The sequence below is a fragment of the Symphalangus syndactylus genome, chromosome 3 (genome assembly GCF_028878055.3).
Source record: "Symphalangus syndactylus isolate Jambi chromosome 3, NHGRI_mSymSyn1-v2.1_pri, whole genome shotgun sequence".
Classification (NCBI taxonomy): domain Eukaryota; kingdom Metazoa; phylum Chordata; class Mammalia; order Primates; family Hylobatidae; genus Symphalangus; species Symphalangus syndactylus.
The window spans coordinates 100,343,126-100,366,505 of NC_072425.2; positions in this window are offsets into that span (position 1 = coordinate 100,343,126).

Here is a 23,380-nt window from a genome sequence, read left to right on the forward strand (position 1 = left end):
TAATGACATACAGATGGCCATCTTCTCATTGTATCCTCACATGGTGAAGAGCAGAGAGAGAGAGCAAGCTCTCATGACTCTTCTTATAGCAGCACTAATCTTATTCATGAGGATTCCAATGTTCATGACTTATTACCTCCTAAACCTCTTAATACCATCACATACATTGTTAACATATTAATATTAACATTGGCAACATGTTAATGTTGGGGGACAAAAACATTCAGTCCATAACACGCATTTACATATGTATAGTATATATCAACACACATCACACAGATACATATATAACAATACATACAGACACACATTTCCAATAAGTCTGATTTGTGGATTCATCTTTTTACTTCAATTATGGACAAAGTTACAGCCATTTTGTCTTCAATTGTCTGGAGACTCAATTTTCTGAATTCTGAATATACATTTATTGGATCATTTCACTCTATCATCCACATGTCTTAACTTCTTATCTTTAATTTTCTATAGTTCATTCTGTGTAAGGTTTCATACCTCTCTTCCATTTCACTATCTTTTCAGCTGTGCTTATACTGCTGAATAGTACTGCCAATAAATTCATAATTTAAAATATATTTTAATTATCTAAATTCAATTGGTTGGGTTTTTAAAGTTTTACACACAAATGAGCCTAAAAAATGAAGCTGCTAATCTTATTATGGTTACTATTTCTATTTTCATTATTTAATCAATCCATGCATGATTTTTATCGATTTTATCTATTATGTTCAATTTCTTGGGGCTTCAATTCTTAGTGGTTATAAATGATGTTTTGTTTGTTTACATAATTTGTAATTAGCAAATAAATAAATAAAAGTACACGTGTAAAACTATATAGTACTGTACTATGACTGAAGTGCTCTAATAAAGTGTTTTGATATAGTTAAAGTCTGCAATTACTGCATTTGAAAGCTTGGATATTATCCATTTAGTTCATAAAAATTGAGAAATTCTGTAACTTAGTTTTAGTTTATAGTATTTGATGGTTAGGATTTTATGTTTTGTTTTGCAGTTTCCCTCCTAGATAATTAGAATGATTCATGTATTCTGGCAGAGTGTTCATTGTAACAGTACACATACACATACCCATATACAAAGAGAGAGTAATCTTTCGGCAAAATACAGCTTCAGCTGTCTTTTGTTTGATTTGTATTTGCTTTTAGGCTTAAAACGTAATTCAATTTTATGGGTTCAGTTTTTAGGGCTTATTAAGAAGGACAAAAAATACTTTATAACTTTATTTTTACCATAAATATTATGTTGTCCCTTAGTATATATAACATTTTAACACATTAATGGTTTGTTTCATTCTGTCTTTCCTTATTGAAGTGCAAATACATTCAGAGAACATTGTATATTAAAAGTAATAATGATATAAACAAACTCAGGTAAGTTACTAACAGACTCTTATGTAGAAGACACAATCAATTAGTAGAATAACGTTGAATTTTTCCTTTATAAGAAACCAAGTACATTTATCACAAATTCACTTAAGTAGAATTAGGTATCTGTTTCATCTCATTTTATATTCTAAAGCATTTTTGTTATAGGATATAAGTAGTAGAAATGTGACAGTTATGCTAACTGAGGATGACAATAGGGTAAAGGACAAAGAAAAAGCCTTTTGTAATTTAATTTTAAAAGGTGCCATCATTTATTTTCAGTTGGCATTCAATTTTCAGTACATTCACTTTAAAATGCATTACTGTTTAGTTTTGAATGTTATGGTAATTCTGGAATTGACTTAGCTTTTCTCAGAGTCACAGATATGAGGCATATTAATGCACATGAGTTCCAGATGACAAATGGTGCTTGAAGTTTCCATGTCTGCTAATTCATTTTTGATTATAACATGGATGTCTTCTGAAATATAAATGGCATGTGCCTAGCTAAACAGTCATCTGATTTGAACATACAATGTGATGCTTCACTGATGTTTGAACTTTGGAGTCATTTCAAATTCATTGATAACAGTGCTTATAAAGGCCATGTTCCCTGACTCAGAATGATATAAACTAAGGGACTGTATCATCTGCTTCTCAGGGACAGTGTTTCCTTTATCTATTTCATTTACGAAAAGTATTTGGAATTAATTTCTCACTAACCTTTGCAATAATAAAATACTTCACATTGCTTATATTTTCAAAACCAAATTTAAATGGCCCAGATTGTATTCTGTAAAGAGATCTCAACTACATTCACTTATTAGTTATTAGTTTTTCGACAAATAATGGCAGGTTTTAATGTTTACTTGGAAAAAAAATCAGTAAAAACAACTTCAAGATTTTAAAGTGGATTCAATTTATATCATTAACCATCTAAGTTAGCTTGAGACTGAGGGAAAAAATGGTAAAAATGACCACTATGTCTAATTTATTTTTATACTATAAATTATTTTCATGTATCTAAAAATTTCTTATACATTTTCAAAATAATTACTTTGTGTCCACTAAAATAAAAAAAGCAAAAACATTTGTTTCAAAGTTTTTCTTAATCATACTCTGAAGTTCTTATTTCATTCAAATTTTAAAACTTAATGTAATTTTCTTCTTGAGTGTTAGAATGATATAAAAAACCATCACACTATGAATTCTCAAAAAGGCAGTCGTGTGTCCAAAATAGGGCTATGGTACATGATCTCTTGAGACCTTTAAAACTAATAAAAGACCTACTGTTAATTAGCTTTTCATTATCTCCATGAATCTAAATAAACTATTTCTCCTTGAAATGATCTTGTGCATAAAGCCTCTAAATAATTGCTGAGTTACAATTGAATTTTAATAATATATCTCTAAGATTCAAATTAACACTATTTTGTATTTAATAAATGTCTTCTTTGAGAAAGTTAATTTGAAGAAATACCAGTAAGACAGTTGACTATCGCATATAGGGATTTGGCCTCACACATTTGTTTTGGGGGTAACTTTGTAATATTTCAAAACCATTTTAGCTTTATGGGCAGATTTTGTGCCTCTAAGCACCGTCATACAGAATATTCTTACATTTAGAAATTATATTTGAAATATAAAATCACACTTTAGTGACTGTGCTGAAATAGAACTTGAATTGCTAAATTTTATTATATAAACCATTTGAGATATTTGTGTTAAAATCTTTTTCATGATTATTCTTATATTCAAGACTTTTTCTAACTTCTTGCAAAGCTGCTTCTTCATGTGAAAATATCTTTTAAAAGATAGGCTTAAAATACATACTTCAATCAAGTATGAATTAAAACAGGTTGGCAAATCTCATTAAAATGTTTATAAACAAGAATATGTGGAAATGGCAAATTTTGATAAAGTCCTTGACAAATTGGCAGAAATGAAGGCTCTTAAACTTGAATGTTGCTATGCATTACTGTGGCAGACCAATAGTTAATTATAATTTTATGTTTTTGAAAAACTACATTAATTACAAATATTAATCTGTTATATTTTCATTTTTGTATAGCGATGTTTTATTTTTTATTGACATTATTACATGTAAAATATAAAAAAACACTGTTTTTTTCCTGCCCATTATTATTTATTTTATTACAAGGAAATTTTTAAAAATACTTTTGTTCCATTGAAGAGGAAGCATTTAAAAATTATTGTCTACAGGAAAACATTCCCAGTACACCACTGTTAGGAACTGTATGAAACATCTGAGAAAGTATAAATGAAGAAAAAATAATTTAGTAATTTACTTAAAAGGAGTAAATTAAATGCCTGCTTGTCTTTTTCATTTTTTTTAATATTTTACATTACAAATGCATTATAAACCCTGTGTGGAGTATCCTTGCTTAAAGTATTTGTAAGTGAAAGAAAAAGTGAGCGAAAGATGTATTATTTATTATTGTAACTTTTATAGCTTATTAGTTGCACATTTCTAAAAATCAACATTTACATTATTTCAACACCATTAATTTTAAGTCCCCCCACTCCTACTTACCCCTGTTTAAGTGAAGGTGAAATGAAAACAATATCATGTAATAAAGAGAAAGTATATTTTACAATTAGAAAGATGGCAATCCATTTCCAGAGCTTAATTAAGTGGAAGAAGGTAAGTATACTGTCTGAATTCTAAAATGGAAATTGGTATTTTAATGTACAAGTTTGCTATGGAATTGTATATATAATGGAATTAGAGCATAAGAATAAATTTGAGTTCCTTTGTTTCAAGTGTCAAAACTCACATTTATCCAGTTATTTTAATTTAAATACATATTTATTCTATCGTGTTTCATTGTAATATACTTTATTAAAGGGACATAAATGAAGTATTAGCTTTGACTATAGTAAAATCTTCAGGCCATTTTCTTAAGAAGTTAGAAGCAAAGGTATTTACCCATTCTCAAAAATAACTACAGCAGAGACAAATCTCTACATTACAGTACACAAAGCAAAGAAACTCTTATTTCTGGAAATGTGTGGTTTTCATACATGTTTATGATTACACTTTTACAAAATAAAAATAATTAAAATTAGCTTCCAGATGTATCCTATTAAATCTAGATATAACAAAAGTCTGATAAAATAAATATATTGCTACCTATTTGCTGTATTTTTTGAAAGTGCTAATAAGCTCTCTTGAGCAAGTACTGAACTCTCCAGGCACTGTTATAGACAATGAAATCTCACTAATGAACAAGATACTATTGCAACAATAAAGAATATGCAATTTAATGAAAGAAACACTTTTTTAAAATCATAATTATCGCTACAGGAAAATATAGTCTATAATTTCATTTAGTAACCTGTGGTCTAAGTCTAGTAACTTGATGGAAGTGATTAATGAGACAGAAAATGATTTTAACAGCTTACAGTATGCAATCTACATCCAAAATAATTATTTGTATTTTTCAGTCGGATAAATACTTACCTATCAATCTTCAAAAAGCAAACCGTTTTTTATAAGAGCTGTCATGAATAAAATCAAGAGAAAGAGGAATATACTAATTATTGTTCCAGAAAAGAATTTTAAGATTGAATAAGTTGCTGTTTATAGCTTATTGGGATTGTATCTCAAAGAGAATTCTGATTTGGAAATTTAAAAGTAACTGATATTTTAACTATAGCATAGAAGAAGGAGTCACTAACAGTCTTTTTCTGTGTATAGAATGAGATTTTATGTGACAACTCATGTTTTACAGTTTTGTTATTTGTAAAAAGTATGAAATATTTGAAAATTGACATCACTTGTTAATAAAAAGTATGGCAGATAAGTTGACAAGAAAACCAATTTTATCAAAATAATTTTTTGTACTAAGTAAGCTCAGTGAAAATTGGAGTCTAAGATCTGATATTAAAAATTTTATCTCTGAATATAATTTCAGTTTGGAAGATTGGAAGATATGGTTTTACAAATACATTCCAAGCATATATTTTCTTGAAAACTAGACATAGATTTATTGTAGCAAACCCTACAGTTCTCTTTTTATGAGTGGATGCCAAAAAGTTATTTTCCTTTAGGAAAATTTATTCCAAGCTCTGCAAATTTCATATCTACTTTGCAATTAGTTTAATTTTCATTTGAAACCTTCCAACTTTCTTCCTTTGTCACATAAAAATTATGAAATGTGGGCAATAAATACATAGCTTTGTTTTTTGCAAGAAATGTCAGAATTTGAGATTTCCAAGCCACCTGTAAATAAGTAATTGCTTCTAAATTTGCTTTTATGTTTTTGATGTGAACATAAATAATATATGTTCACTCTAATGCTTTCTGGCAAATTCCATTATTTTACAGAATTTCACTAGTAAGTAATTATGTAATATAGTCCTGTATAAATCCTTATGTTAAAAGAAATATAATAATTATATAACAGTCATTTCAGGAGGGCAAAGCTAGAGAGCACACTATTGTTTGAAACTAGACTTAAATATGAATATACAAGTTTTAATGGGAAATAATACATTTACCATATAATTTGAACTATATAATTTGGGCTAGTGTCTTGATTGAGAATTTTTGTGGTCTGAAGAATACTACATTCTCTTTATTATCAAAGTCGACTCTCAGACTCTCAAAGACATACCTGTTTCTGCCTCTGTGGCATTAAAGAAACCAGAGTTTATTTTTGAAGCCATTTGTAGAATGACTAGTCTATAAAAAAATTAAAGGTAAAAACACATACTGATAGTCATTGCCCTTTCTCTGTTGTTTGACTCATATGTTATTTATTTATTTACGTTTTGATAACTTTTTACCCCTTAAAGAAGTGTGTAAAAGTAAACTTTTGTAGAGGATATATTTTTAATGTTTTTTGTTCCTGTTGTTTCTGTTGCTGTTATTTTTCTTTCCGGGTTTAGCTAGCTTTTTTTTTCTGTGTCTTCTGAAAAGAAAATCTCTATTTATAGAGGAAAGAACCAACCTCCAATTACAGGTGTTTATGGGGATGCTGATTCTCTAGCTGCAGATGTGGGCATAAAATCCTTTCAGGGCACTTAGATTAATCCAAGCATTGGGTGAGAGTCATGCTTTTCTCTGGGATCAGTGGTTCTGAGAAGCAGGCAAGCCCAAAATTCTTGGTGCCTCAATATGGAGCTCATGTAAAGGCAACAAAGAAGATTAGAGAACTAGTAAAAGTAATGACAGGGAGAGAGAAAATGAGAGACAGAGAGAGAGAATAAAAAAACGAAAGAGAGACAAACATCTATTGACGTTTCTGCTAAGCTTAACCTAATCTACTTGAATTTGAGTTTCTGGTTTTTATTACCTAAAACAATAGCAAATGGTTTGACATAGCTATTTCTTTTTTAAAAATTTTCTTTTGTAGAGAAGGGGTCTTGCCACGTTAACCAGGCTGGTTTTGAACTCCTGGTGTCAAGTGTTCCTCCCGCCTCAGCCTCCCAAATTGTTGGGATTAGAGGCATGAACCAACACATCCAGCCAGCTATTTCTTAATATGATTGCACCTACGTATGTGTTTTGCCAGCAAAACAATCAATGTTATAAATTCACCTCCTAATTCCCTTGTCTGCATATACAGTAGGAATTTTTTTAAAAAATCTTATCCAATTACAGTTTTCTTCTTAAACCGTGGAAGGCAGTAATTAGTGGGGGATTGATTTTACATAATCACTCCTAATCCTCACCTAATAAAAAAAAAAACCAAGCATGTAATTTCTAGTATAGTCTGATCAGATGTAAATTAAGCACGTGTTCCTCATAGAGTCAGATAACTGTTTTTTTCACATTAGATTCTGTATTGACTTTATCGAATATTATTCAGTTGGAACCTGGTTTCCACACGAACTAAATTTTTTTTGGAGAAAATTTAATTTTAGACATGACTCTAATTTAATATGATAGTGACTCTTACATATAGGCAGACTTTGTTTTATTGTGTGTCACTTTATTGTGTTTGGCAGATAGTGTGTTTTGTAAAAAAATGAAAATTGGTAGCAACTCTAGATCAAGCAAGTCTATGACTGGCATTTTTTCAACTATAGCACGCTTTGTGTCTCTGTGTCACGTTTTGGTAATTCTCACAATATGTCAAACATTTCACTATTATTATATATAGTGTGGTGATCTGTGGTCAATGACCTTTGATGTTACTTTTGTAATTGTTTTGGGGCACCACAAATCATGCCCATCTAAGACTGTGAACGTAATGGGTAAATGCAGTGTGTATTTTGGTTTGTCCATTGACCAGTAATTCTTCTGTGTCTTTCCCTCTCCTCAGGGCTCTCTATTCCATGAGACATAATGATATTGAAACTAGGCCAGTTAATAACTCTACAATGTCGTTTAAGTGTTCAAGCTAAAAAAAAAGTACATCTCTCGCTTTAAATCAAAATCTAGAAATGATTAAACTCAATGAGTAAAATAAGAGTCAAAAGCTGAGATAGGGTAAAACCTAAGCCTTGTGTGCCAGTTAGTTGAGTTGTAAATGCAAAGCAAAAGTTCTTTAAGGAAATTAAAAGTGCTGCTCCAATTAACATATGAAGGATAAGAAAGTGAAGCAGTCTTACTGGCTGATAGGGAGAAAGTGTGAGTGGCCTGGATAGGACATCACACCAGCCAAAACATTCCCTTAAGCTAAAGCCTAATCCACAGCAAAGCCCTAACTCTCTCACTCTATGAAGGTTGAGAGAGGTGACAAAGCTTCAGAACGTAAGTTTAAAGCTAGCAGAGGTTGTTTCATGACGTTTAAGGAAAGCAGCTGTGTCTGAACATCAAAGTGCAAAGTGAAGCACCAGTGTCGTGGAGAAGCTGCAGGAACTATCCAGAAGATGTAGCTAAGATCATTGATGAGTCAAATAGTATTTCTAGTTCTAGATCCTTGAGGAATCACCACACTGTCTTCCACGGTGGTTGAACTAGTTTACACTCTCACCAACAGTGTAACAATGTTCCTATTTCTCCACATCCTCTCCAGTACCTGTTGTTTCCTGACTTTTTAATGATCGCCATTCTAACTGGTGTGAGATGGTATCTCATTGTGGTTTTGATTTGCATTTCAATTATAAATCATGCTATTATGAAGACACATACACACATATGTTTATTGTGGCACTATTCACAATAGCAAAGTCTTGGAACCCCAACCCAAATGTCCATCAATAATAGACTAGATTAAGAAAATGTGGCACATATACACCATGGAATACTATAAAGCCATAAAAAAGGATTAGTTCATGCCATTTGTAGGGACATGGATGAAGCTGGAAACCATCATTCTGAGCAAACTATCACAAGGACAGAAAACCAAACACTGTATGTTTTCACTCATAGGTGGGAATTGAACAATGAGAACACTTGGACACAGGATGGGGAACATCACACACCGGGGCCTGTCATGGGGTGGGGAGAGGGCGGAGGGATAGCATTAGGGGAAAATCCTAAAGTAAAGGACAAGTTAATGGGTGCAGCACACCAACATGGCACATGTATACATATGTAAAAAACCTGCACGTTGTGCACATGTACCCTGTACCCTAGAACTTAAAAAATAAAAAAAAAAAATTATTGATGAAGGTGGTTGCACTAAACAACTGATCTTCAGTGTAAATGAAACAGCCTAATAGTGGAAGGAGATGCCATCCTGGACTTTCATAGCTAAAGAAGAGAAGTTACTGCCTGACTTCAAAGCTTCAAAGGATAGGCTCACTCTCTCATTAGGGGTTAATGCAGCTGGTGACCTTAAATTGAAGCCAATTCTCATTTACCATTCTGAAAAACCTAGGGCTTTTAAGAATTATACTAGATCTATTCTGCCTGTGCTCTATAAAACTGACAACACAGCCTAGATGATAGCACATCTTTTGACAGCATGGCTCACTGAATATTTTAAGCCCACTGTAGAGACCAAATGTTCAGAGAAAAAAAAATACTTTCAAAATATTACTGTTCATTGACAATATACTTAGTCATCCAAGAGCTCTGATGGAGATGTACAAGGAGATCAATGTTGTTTTCATGCCTGCTAACACAGAATCCATTCTTTAGCCCATGGATTAAGGAGTAATTTTGACTTTCAAGACTTATTATTTAAGAAATACATTTTGTAAGGCTATAGCGATCACAGATAGTGGATCCTCTGATGGTTACGGGCAAAGTACGCTGAAAAATTTTTGGAAAGGATTCACCACCATTCTAGGTGCCATTAAGAACATTTGTGATTCATGGGAGCAGGGGAAAATATCAACATTAACAGGAATTTGCAAGTTTGCAAAAAGTTGATTTCAGCCCTCAAGAATAACTTTGAAGGGCTCAAGACTTCAATGAAGAAAGTAATTACATATGTGGTGGAAAAAGAAGGAGAATTAGATTTAGAAGTGGAGCCTGTTAAAAGTGACTAAATTATTGCAATCTCATGATAAAACTTGAATAGATGAAGATCTGTTTCTTATGAATGAGCAGAGAAAGTGGTTCTTGAGATGGAGTCCACTTTTGGTGAAAATGTTATGAACATGGTCAAAATAACAATGGACTTAGAATTTTACATAAACTTACTTGATAAAGCAGTAGCAGGGTTTGAGAGGACTGATTACAATTTTGAAGACGTTCTACTATGGGCAAACTGCTATCAAGTACTATACAATGATTCCTCAACAGAGAAATCATTCATGAATTTAAGTCAATTAAGGTGGCAAACTTCATTGTTGTCTTATTTTAAGAAAATGCCACAGCCACCACAGTCTTTACCAAACACCATCTGGATCAGTTAGCAGGCATCAACATTGCAGCAAGGCCCTTCACTAGCAAAAAAAATTACAACTTGTTGAAGGATAAGATGAACATTAGCACTTTTTAGCAAAAAAAGTATTTTTAATTAAGGTATGTACATTTTTTAGACATAATGCTTTTGCACATATAATAGACAACAGTAGAGTGTAAATGTAACTTTTACGTGTATTTTGGTTTTGGGAAACCAAAAAATGTATGTGGCTCACTTCATTGCACTATTTATTTCATTGCTGTGGTCTGGAGCTGAACCCACATTATTTCTGAGGTTTGCCTGTATTGTCAGTGAAATAAAACATACACATACATGCAATACACATATGTGCATGCAAGCACAAACCCACATATATTTCTGATTGTGTCAAAAAAAAGAATGGATTGAAATACATTCTCTTCAAATGAATGCCTAAAGAAATATAGACAGAAGGTATATGTAGGTAATGTAGGCAATAGTCTATTAAATTAAATGTTCAATTATCTATTAAGTTATTAGTGTGCCCTAATCTCATAGCCAGAGTCAATTTCCTCTTTGTTTATATCAACTTGATATTTATTTGAGTTGTTAACCATTATTATAGTTATTTTCTCTTTTCATGCTTATGTCTCCTTTCAATCCTTGCTTTGATCAAGAAGCACAAATGACATTTTAGTTTTTGACCCAAGTTTTAAGAGTGTTCCACTCCTGCAATAAGTCATGTAAATATTTTGAGACCTTTAGTAACTAATTAATTACATCCCTTATTTTCAATTATCATTGGATATTGTTGTTTATGAGAAATAATACTATGTTGTGTTAAGCCATGAGATGTGAGGTTTTCTTATTTTGGGAGCATGATCTGGTTCATTCTAAAAAATGAATACTATATACTTTTTGCCACTGTATGTAATTCAACCTTTCTTATAGCACTTATCTAATCCTACTACACTATGATATCTGTATACATAGCTACCCTGTTAGATTTTAAATGCCTGAAGATCAAGCATAGAGCTTGGTATATAATATTTATGTTTGTTAAATGACTGAACAAATGAAACATTATTATATCTTTCTAATAATAAAATAAAAAGGAGTCAATAGAGAGTATAATTACATTTTCTGCTATCTCTTTTAGACAAGAGAACATTTAACATATAGCACAAAATGTATAATATACATGGTGGTCACAAAACATGGTGTGTCGCAGTTAAGAAGCAGGTCAGAGTCCTGGTGTTGTCTCCTCCTCTGCTGCTTCCTAGTTACGTGACCTTGTACTTCTATATAATCTTTCTGTCACTGAGTTTTCTTTTCTATAAAATGGGAATAAATATAATATGCCTCTCACATAGTATTTGGGATAATTATATGAGTTAATAAATGGACATCATTTACTCTCAATAAATGAAGACAGTAAACTCACAATAAACTACCTTACATATGTGTGTATACACATACACAATAAATAAACTCCTTCCTTTTATACAAAGTATTCTTGGGCATTTTGTAAAAATCTGTCAAATAATATCTGAATGATTTTTTTTTTTTTTTTTTGAGATGGAGTTTCACTCTGTCACCCAGGCTGGAGTGCAGTGGTGTGATCTTGTTTCACTGCAAGCTCCACCTCCCAGATTCAAGCAATTCTGTCTCAGCCTCCCAAGTAGCTGGGCTTACAGGTGCACACCACCACACCAGGCTAATTTTTTTGTATTTTTAGTAGAGATGGTGTTTCACCATGTTGGCCAGGCTGGTTTCAGTAGTCGTAATTAAGGTTTTTTAACTTTCTTCTGATTTTGTGATCTTCTATTCATATTCTAATACTGATCATAGCCTAATAAATATCAGGCATTTAATTATCATTAAAGAATCCTTACATCACTAGAGGAGCTAACATTTTCTTTACCTCAATACTTTTAAAATATTGTTTGCTCTTTTATAAGATGCATTGCCATTTCTTAAATTATATAGTTTTTAACAGAATATTTTTGCATGTTTAATTAAAAAATACACACTGCATACATGTTTTGTACACATATTGTGCATATATTAATAACTAGATCTAGATCTAGATATGCAGATATACAAATATATACAGATATCTATATATTTATTCCTTTTCTACCAATTTATTAAACTCCTATACATCTCTAAAGGACCAGCTTACATTACTCGTCCTTTTTTGAAACCTCGTAAGTTCTGCGTCAGAAGATAATCAAGCCATCCTCCTAATTTCAAAACATTTCAGTTCATTATATCTCTATTATGTGAGTTATTGCTTTCTTTATTTTATTACTGTTGGTTGTTAATGAATATTTTCACCTATAGATTTCAAATTCCTTGGGCAGAACCTCCTGTAACATTTGAGGTACCCAGGGCATGAGAACATATAAAGGCACCAATACTATATGTATAAATGTTAGACATCATGAATAAAGGTAACCATCTATTAAATAAAATATGCTCTAGTCTCCTAAGTGATGACTATAGCTTTATAATTAACTAGAAAGCCAAATACAAAGTAACAATTATAGCGTTTCCTTGAATTCCATACCAGACTCCATAACATAGGACAGCTAGTTCCTGACCACAACATCATGGCCTGCCTCACTTCTCCCATTCCAACCTCCATCCAATACAATTATGAGCTTTGTATAATTGCATACAAATACTCTGACCCTCAAGTGCAAGAAATGTCATCATTCTCAGCAAAAGACTGCTGAACTTTACCACCTCTAGGACCTAGAGGCATAACACAGTAATAGAGTAGTTTACCCTAAGACAGATTGTCCTGAGACAGAAGCACGTGCAAGCCATAAAAGTGAGTTCAGGGACCCCATAGGGAGATTTAGAAGTCCAAATAACATGGCTTGTGTTGTATAAGGCAGGACATGATTTCTCATGATGTGCACATGGCCTGAAGAGGGAAGGAGAAGGTTTTCTATAGCACTGGCCCCAGGACAGGGACCCCTTGTGCATATATCTAAGAGCGTTAATAACCTTGGAATAGAACATGTAATTCCTAATCTTCTATACATATTATCAGATTTGCATGCAGGCAACCTTAGTAAATATTTACTGAGTTAAAATTAAGTATATGATAGTATTTTGCCATATTTTTAATTCCTGGAATAAATTTTATGCAACCATCGAAATGTTAAAATATCATTCTATTATATATACCAATGTTTTATTAAATATCCAAGCCAAAATTCTTCATTCTCTGAGAAATAATAAAATTGTAAGGTAACTCAGATGAATAAATAACTCTTAAGATTTTACACTTCTTGTAGTGTTATTATTTTGCATAGAATATATATTCTTATAGGGTAAAATCTTTAGAAGAGGCCATACCTGTCAAATGGATGTGCTTTGCACCTCTGCGTATTTTGCAAGCAGAGATGTGGACTATCTTTCCCTTGACATCTTTTCAAGAAAGTTTATATACCAAAAACCTTAGAAGATATAGTATCTCCCTCTGGAGCAAAGGGCAGATGTGCTGATTGCTCATATGATTCAGTTTCCTTAAACTCAAGGTTTTCTCCTATAATGCCACCCATTGCATGTTCAAGTATCAGCTGGTCCTTCTCAGGTCACCCAGTGGGAATTGACTTCTTGGAAATTGGTACAAAAATAATGTGTCTGCTCTGGGCATGCTACTTCTGTGATAAATAAACTACCCTTTGTCTTTGATCCAGGAGTCATATGTTGTCTGTCAACATTCATTGAACTGTGGTGACCTAACTTCTTAGCTTGCAAGTAGGGTAAAATCTCAGGTTTTTCACAGTTATTAATATATAGCAGATGACATACACATATTTATCAAATGGCTACAGAAATTATTTTATTCACACAATGTTCTATTGTTTATGGCCATATATATTAACTTAAATATTTATTTGTTTTGCTTAGTTTGTTTCTGTTTATTTTTTCTTTTTGGATAATATAGTACAGATATAAATATTTTCATTTAATAAAAAGTAAAACTCATGGATAAAATAAGAAAACTACCCAATGTTACATGAAAACTGCAGAATCTAGATAGAGTCTTGGTCTCCAGATTCTTCCTATATAATGAAATATCTATAAAAAGTGCAGCAAAGTGCAGCATATTCTCCTTTCTCACCGACATGATCACTATAATTCAACAATAACTTGCATGTTAAGTACAATAAGAAAGCTAGAAGAAAAAATTTCACTCACAATAATTATATCAAAAAGCATTAGAGTATATCTATTTTCCATTAACTGTCGCAAAGAAACACTTTGATGAAAAAACATTTAAGTTTTTTTTTCGGTGATCTCTCATGACATTATAGATAATGAAGTATTTTGCTTGCAAATACCCACACTCTGAAAATCATGTTACTGGCTACGTTATGCAATTCAATTAGTTACTTTATTATCTGCTGGACACCATTAGTTTCTACTGAATGAGCTTTCATATGTGTCGACATTTTCAAACACATGCTTTTATGAACGCATATTGAAATACTTAACTAAAGTGTGCTACTTAATGCGTATTTATTTGGAACCATGCGCATTAAAACTATATAAAATTATTAGAAGAATGGGAAAATTCACCTTAATTTAAATTATAGAGATAATTTCAACATGCAGGCATATTAAATTCAGTGTAACCACTAAAGATTTCAAATATTTCATTTTTTGTGATTTCAGCAGGCAGTATATATTTCAGTAAATTATGTTGATGCTTTCTCTTTCTGCTATGTGACACTGACCAAATACCAACACAATGTTCCTCTAGTGCCTAGTTTTGGAAGATGCTTAGAGTTGGTGTTCAGTAAATGGCCCTTGATTGGCTGGAAAATAATATATCGTGCCTTTAAAATGTCAAGATACTAGGAAAAGTAAAACAATTGTGGTTTTGGTATTTAGCTTCCATAATGCATTTAGTTTTACCTTGGTTACTGTGCAATTATCCTAGCACTAAAGTTCTCACACTCACTAGGGTTTGGCTCTGATTTCATTTTTGGTTATGACCAACATCCATTCGTATAATGCAGCAAACAGAGCATTATAAATTTGTAGAGCTGATATTCTGTATTCTAAAATCAGTGGACGTAAATCTGATACCTTAACACTATTTATCGGTGCAAGCAATTCCATCTACCTTCTAGACTATAATCTTTCTCACTTGTTTCTACTTGTCTTGGCTGAGCTCTATGTAATGTGGCCTATTGACTAACTTTTGTTAGGTTGTCTTTGCCCTGGTCAACCCTGTCCCATTCCTTTCATCTCTCAGAGAATCTTAGTAAATATGTATTGATTGTTTTTAAAACAAATTTTCTAATTCAAGAGTGAGGCAGAAACCTCTTTTGTATTTCCAAAACAGTTTAAGAATGGGTGAAGTTTGATTTGAATAGAGTTCAGGTAATTTCTAGTTTCATGGCCTCAGCATCAACCCTAGTTCTTTAGTCACAGTATAAAAGGGGGTTGAAATGGCAAGAAGTGAGAATTTCTTCAAAGAGAGTAGTCACTGTTCTTCCTGATCCTTAAGGATTTGATCAGTAGTAAGTTTCTTTCTCACCTTAAACCATGTTATAAGGGTCTAGGAATGAGGATAATTTGAAGCCCTTTGAAGAGATTGGCATACATTTGCTGGAATTGGGAGAATAAAGGTAATGTTAACTGATGTTTAAAACCTCAAGGCTTGGGAGGGTCTGGCTTGAGTGACTTGCCTGATGACAATGAAGATAAAGTATGATGTGAATGGTTCTGTTTTAGAGGATGCTTTGACAAAGGTATAAATTTATTGTGATTCAGATCTGAACTCACAAACAGATCCGTAACACCCTCATGGTTAGGCAAGATTAGGGCCATGTTTTATGGTGTTGCAGTTGGTGCCTTGCAAAGGGATTCTAACATGGAGTTTGCAAAATGTGTATCAAGGGATAGCAGTGTGTCTAAATAGAAGAAACTTAAGCTCATTGGTATTGAGCTTAGTGTTGCAGTCAATCATCACTTGTCTATGAGGCTTCATCTTCAACTAGGGTCTTGAAGATGGAATATATGGTTATATTGGGGTCTCTAAGAAACAGAAAATGAAAGAGAGAAAGAGATAGACCTTTTGAGTGAAAGAGTCAGTGTTTGGACATTCTGCCAAGGATGATACTAGCACTGGTTTATAGTAACATAAGCTGTAAGGTTTGATTTTTTACCTCTAACTCTCCCTTGCCCACCTCCATGGACTCAGCTCTAAGAAAAAAAATTGCAATCACTACAAGAAAGATGTCTGTAGTCAGGAAAAGGTAGCAAACTGATGTCCACCTTCCCTTCCCCACTGAAAGATACAAGTTAGAATTTGACAGTAGACGCAGTGAGGTTGAGAATAAAGAGGGTTGAAGAGAGTGGAGAAGTTTGAATGATATCAACCGGTATACCTCAAATTAGCTTGGACTTTTTATTACCTGAAAAAGTAAGAGTACTTGCTAATATCCACAAATTACAGGGAAAGAAAGCTATGAGATTTGCTTAGGATTTTATTCAGGAGTAGGAAATAACAAGCCTTCAGAATGCGTTCAAAAAGAATGTGTGAGAATAACAACAAAAAACACTTTTTTTCACCCCATCTAAATTCAGTAAGTACGTTGGATCTACCATACACTATGTCCACTATAATTTCTATGAATTGCTTCTTTCTTCTAAAACTGATAATCGTCTTTCACTGATATGTGCTGAAAAAAAAAACGCTTTTTTTCCTGAATAAACATAAATTAGTGTTTGAAGTGCACTGTTTAGCTCTCTAACCATTAGATAATGGCTGAAGACACTGGAAGAAAAAAGTTTTAACATATATACTTGACATACTATTAACTGGAATTCTATATTACTTGGCCAGTCATGTTACATATGGGTAATAGATTAATTAATTTTCTAAGAATAATACTGTGATCTCAAAAAAGTTATTTGTTCTATTAAAATGATATGAAACTATATACACAATTCTACTGGTGGTGAGTGCTTTTTTATTATCTGAAGTTAGGAAATACACATAATTTATGTAGTTTGCTGATTATATTTCCCAAATTCTAAGTCTGGAAATGTAATCAGACAAACAGTTTCCAGATACAAGAAAGTACCTAGATTGCCAAAACATTCTTACTGGTTTAATATTTCTGGTTTAATGCCTTTGGTGTAAAATGCTGACAAAGAGGCTATTAAAAATATGATGTGTACAGTGAACATATTTGAATTATGTAAATTACATTAAGCAGATGGCACCACACTGTCCATTAAAATCAAAACCTTAGCTTGCTTTTTTTTGCTCCTGCCTTCCTGAGCTCTTTTTAATCTGAGTAATTTTTAAGTAAAACCTCTTCCATTAAATGTCCTATTAACCAGTTTGTTTGTTTGCCTAATCTTGGCATTAAATCCTCTGCCATATTGCTAGATACAGAATATGTCCACCATATTACTCATCCCAGATTTTGTGACATTAAGGGTGCAGATAAGTCTATGTAATCATATCTCTAGTTCTTGTTAGTCCACAATTATTTGGCAGTTGAATTCATGCTATTTTAACTGGGTAGAAATGACTTATTTTTCTTTGTGCTTATTTTCAAGTGCTGTTATGCAGTATACATATGTTCTATTCCTGAATTACCATATTCTAACTCACAAAAAGGAGACATTCAGTAATAGTTTAGGACACTAGATTAAGCTTTACCACAATTCTTAATTATGTTTTAAAATGACTCCAAATGATAGTTTTCATCTCATAATAAACCAAGCATTACAGTAAAAGAAGTGTGAAATAGCCATACAAACACTCCTAATACTGGTTCATTTTTCCATTTACTCAGAACATCATTAACAAAAAAAGTGCAGGTTTTTTTTCCACTATAAAATAATTACTGAGTGAGTCTACCATCTGTATAATAAAAGGGCAAAAATCAAAGATACTGAGAACCAAAATGCATCTCTATATATCTATGCATTACAAAGCAGCCAAACCTAATCTCAGCCAAGGAATGCACGACTAAGGGGTATAAGGTATTTTCATCAGTTACAAAGTGAGAATTTGGGAAAAGAAAAGAAAAAGCTTCAGAAGATAATGAAAACTCTTACTCGACAGTTATCTATAATACTAAAAAATGGGCTATTCAAAGGTAACATTCTGTCGTTTATTGGTTTTCCTCCTGACTATATTCACTAATTTCATCAGAGTTTCTTAAATGCCACCTTGTTTTAAGATCTGGGTAATTAGGTAAATTGTCAATCATTTTTGTTTTTGAACAACTTGTTTATATTATATCTTTGTGCCTTGCTTAAGGAGACTCACTCACTAAATATAGCACTCGAGTGATTTTTCTTTTCATGTCTTCAGGATTGATACTTGAAAATTCAAACTTTAAAATGCAAGATTAGTATTTGCTTTAGATTTAGAGAGTTTTTGTAATCATATTAACAAAAATTCAAGTTAAAGTTTAGATATTATTTATAGATCATTTTTAGGTTATGATTTGTTAATAATAAAAACAGTTAATCAATATTTCCTTTAAAATAATTTATTTTTAAAAACACCCAGGTACCTGTTAGAAGCAATGTGAGTTGTCTAACAAGGAATGCAGCTGAAACACAAGAAGATAAACGTTTAAATATTTCCGTAGAATAAGTTCAAACAACATAAAGTTACAATTAAAAAAAAGACAATTCTAAAGAAACAAAACTACCGTGAATAAAAATTATCTGAAAAAAACTAAATATTTTATTATTATAGCTTTCCAATAATTCTTAAAATGAGGTAGTACTAGTCTTCCAATCTTATTGTTCTTTTTATTGTTTTGGCTATTCTAGGTCCTTTGAGTTTTTTCTACATAAAAAAATCAGCTTCTTAATGTCTAGGAAAATAAGTCTGATGGGATTTTGATTGGGATTGCATTAAATCTTTAATAAAAAACTCAGCAGTATAGAATATTCTGTATTAAGATGTTTGACATCTTGACATCTTGATATGGAATATTCCACTCCAATAGTATGATTATAGTTTCACTTATTAAATCTTCTTACATTTTTCTAGCACTATTTTGTACTTTTAGAGAATTGGTCTTGCACATTTATTATGGATAATTTTTTAATATATTTTAATTTCTGGTTACTCATTGCTAGTATTTACATCTATGATTTATTTTTGTTATTAACCTATTATCTAACAAATTTTAAAAACTCACTATTTCAAGTGGATTTTTAAAAAATACCTTACTAATTTTTTTTACAAAGACCAATTATGCCTTCTATAAAGATAGTTTTACATTTCCCTACCCAATATTCATGTCTTTTATTTATTTATTTTTTTCATCTTACTGCAGTAGCTAAACCTCTAGTACAATGTTACTTACAACTGGTCAGAGCAGTTTTTGATCATTTAGAAAAAGACCCAATTTTCTACCAATATGTATGATGTTTGCTTTAAGTGTTTATTGATTCCGTTCATCGGGTTCAGAAAATTGACATGCATTTTTATACTGCTGAGTTTCTTCATTTTTATTATTTTTTAAGGTAAAATAAATTTTTGATTTTGCTGAAGTAATTTTGCTGTGTCTGTTGAGATGATCATAAGGCTTTGGGATTAAGTTTGTAATACAATGACTTTCATTGATACATTTTAAACATTAAGAGAATGTTACATGCTTAATATAAACTCTACTTGATAATAACATATTTATATTTTGTGAAATTAAATTGTGTATGCTTTCAGAAATCACGATGGGCATTGGTCATTGGTTTTCTTGCAATGGCTTTGATATCAGGTTTTTACTGTCCTCATGGAATGAGTTGGGAAGTTCTATTTTTTTTTCTTCTACGTTTTAGAAGAATTTTTGAATGGTTGGTATTTTCTTCTTTAAATGTCTGGGGAAATTATCTATTAGGCTATCTAAGCTTAAAGGTTGTTTTGTTCTCTTTTTGTTTTGTGGGGGGAAGTTTTTAACTATATATTCAACTGTAATAGGTATTATTTTAGTATACTAATTGTTCTTGAGCAGAATTTGCCAGTTTGTGTCTTCCAAGGAATTAGCTCACTTCATTAAATTTGCAAATGTTGTTGTATAAATTTGATTATAATATTGTACTTTTAACATCTATAGAATTTGTAAATCTGTGACTTTTCTCATAATTAATATGGATATTTTGGGTCTTCTCTATTCTTTCCCTTTATTAATCTAGCTGAAAACTTGACAACGTCATTGATCTCAAAAAAATAGCTCTTGGTCAGGCATGGTGGTCATTGCCTGTAATCCTAGGACTTTGGGAGGCCAAGGCAGGAGGATTACTTGCGTCTAGGAGTTTGAAACCAGCCTGGGCAATACAGAGAGACCCCATATATATGAAAAAATTGTAAAAAATAATCGGCATTTTGGTACACGTTTGTTGTCCTAGCTACTTGGAAGGCTGAGGTGGGAGGATCCCTTGAGCCCAGAAGGTCAAGGCTGCATGGGTGACAGAGCGAAGAACTGTAAAATAATTAAATTAAATAAAAAAAATTTAAAACTCACCTCTTGATTTTATTCCTTTTTTACTATTTTTGTTTTGTTTTTTATTTTGTTGATTTCCACATTGCTATTTACTATTTCTTTATTCTTCTTTCTTTAGGTTTACATTTTCTTGTCTTATAGTTTTTAAAGATGAAAATAAAGGGATCTATTTGAAACTTTATTTTTAATAAAATCATTTTGTTACTATTTCATCTCTAATTACTACATTAGCAAAACTGCACAAATTTCTACATGTTGTGTTTTCATTTTTATTATAAAAGTTATATTCTAATTACTATTTGATTTTTTCTTTGATCTATGAGTTACTTAGAAGTGGTTTGTTTTCAAATTTTTGGATATTTTCCAAGGATCTTTCTGTTATTATCTAATTTAATTCCATTATACTCAAAAATCACACTTTATATGATTCAAATCATTTTGAATTCACTGGTATTTATTTATTAATTTAACCTAAAATATAGTTTATCTTGGTAAATATTCTATATTAACTGGAAAAAAATGTGTATCTGCTATTGTGGAGTAGAGTATTATATACAAGCTGAGTGGGTCAATTTGGCTGATGATGTTATTCAAATCCTTTGTATTATTAATTTTCCATATATTTGATGTATTAATCACTCAAATAGACAAAAAATAGATAATAAGATAATGAATGAGATATCTTAAATGATAAAGAAACACATGGTAAAGTTATTAAAAATAGCAAAAGAATTATTAATAACAAATTTGGAATAATGGTTAACTTGGGGCCTAGAGAGCTGAGATATGGAGACATTCATTCATGGTATATAAAGACTTTAAAATATGAGGGACCTTTTATTTGAAGCTGAGCAATAAACAGATAATTTATTAATATTCTTTTATGTATAAAAGTCATGTATACATATACACACACATATATCTAGTACAGTATAGTTTATAGCATAAAATCCATATATCAATATCTTTTTTCACACAATACCTTTGATCCTGTCAGTAGCAATTTTTTTCTGGTCCAGTTATATAGGTAGCCTCTTTAAATTAAAATAAAGAGGAGTGATGCATGAAATATTTATTTGGTGGGGGGATGGGTAAATGTGCCTGTTTTACTTAAAGTTTGTCCTCTAGAATATCAACCTAAGAAAGATTCTGGCAAAAAGCTGTCATCAAAACACCAGAAACATGTGTATATTTGCCCAAACATAATTCACAATATATAGCAGAATATTAGAAACGTTTGCCAACTCTTTAATAAAAATGTTTTCAATCCTTGGTCATTTCCAAAAGCTTTGTGTAACAGTTGAATCTTTGTATACTGTCACCTGCCTTCCTGGAAACAACTTTGTTTTAAAATTGCATTTATGCTTCCAGAACAAACTCTTAGAAATGTATGCTTCTGTTTTCTGTGTCCAATCTTTTCCAGAATTTCTAGCCTTGCATTACACATTCCATTCATGAGCCTTTTAGGACATATTGCAGATTGTGGACAGGAAAAAACGATATACAGAGTGTATTAAGTGAAAACTGATTCTGGCATTATGGAAATTTTTTAAAAAAGAGAAATTTTACTTTTCATATCTGACACGGCCCTGATAAATATTTGAGTCATCTATGCCTAAGAACAAATCACAATATCAATCAATAAATAAATGGATGCATAAATAGCTTACTAATGTCTGAAAAGAAAGGAAATTAACAACTCCGGTCATTTTGTTAGGTGCCAGATTCTGTGTTGTGTGCTAGACCTATGGTTTACTAGTCTTAGTCCCTTAAGGGAGATATTATTAGCTACACTTGCATAGGAGGAATGTTACTGGTATAAAGGTTAAGTAACTTCACCACGTGCTCAACACTCAATACCTGGTAAGTACTGAGTTGAGCTTCAAACTCAGGTATGTTCGTCTTCCAAGGCTGAGCTCCTCTCATTAAATTATCTTATTAGAAGAGCTGAGTAATCAAGTTCCAGGTGTACTTCCTCTTTGCTATAATGTAATTTTTCACTTAAAAACAACTGCTTTTTTCTTAATGGTGAAATTATATTAGTCCTAATACTTGCTTGTGACCTAACACACAGTGATTTGATTAGACTCAGGTGAGCCAAAATGAAAAAAATTACTTGCAAACAGATGTATTCAAATCTTGGCTTTGTTGTTTTTAAAAGTGTTTTAAAATAGCATTTCTAGCACAAAAATTAATATGTGACCTGTAGCACGTGCTTTGCAGCCTCTGATGAATTAATTAACCCATGTACTAGAAACAAACTTGAAAGTCTGTTTGTATAGGTAAAATGTAGCAAAAGTAGACTCACTGTATATTACAGCCTTCCTTTGAATTTGCCATTCCATATTTCCAGGAAGGTAAATGGTGGAAATTTCTTTTGGAAGAATAAAATGACAAATGGAGTGACTGTGTATTCCGTGCATTGCCTCATACAACACTGCAGGCAAGGTCTTTGGGGGAAGATGCAGCCGGGTTCCTAGTGCACACAGGCAGCCTGTTTAGACTCACTTTTGCTCTAAACAAATTCAAAGTGCCTCTGTTAAAGCAAGCTGGAGAGACTTGCCACAGGTGGTGGTCATGACTAATGTGCATCTGCATTACTGGCCCAGCCTCTCATTTCTTAATGAGTTTTGTCTGTTTTATGGTTTCGTAATTAAACAAATTGTTATAAGTGACTAAAAAATTGTTGCCAAGAAGCCCATTTCCGCAGCTGGCAGCC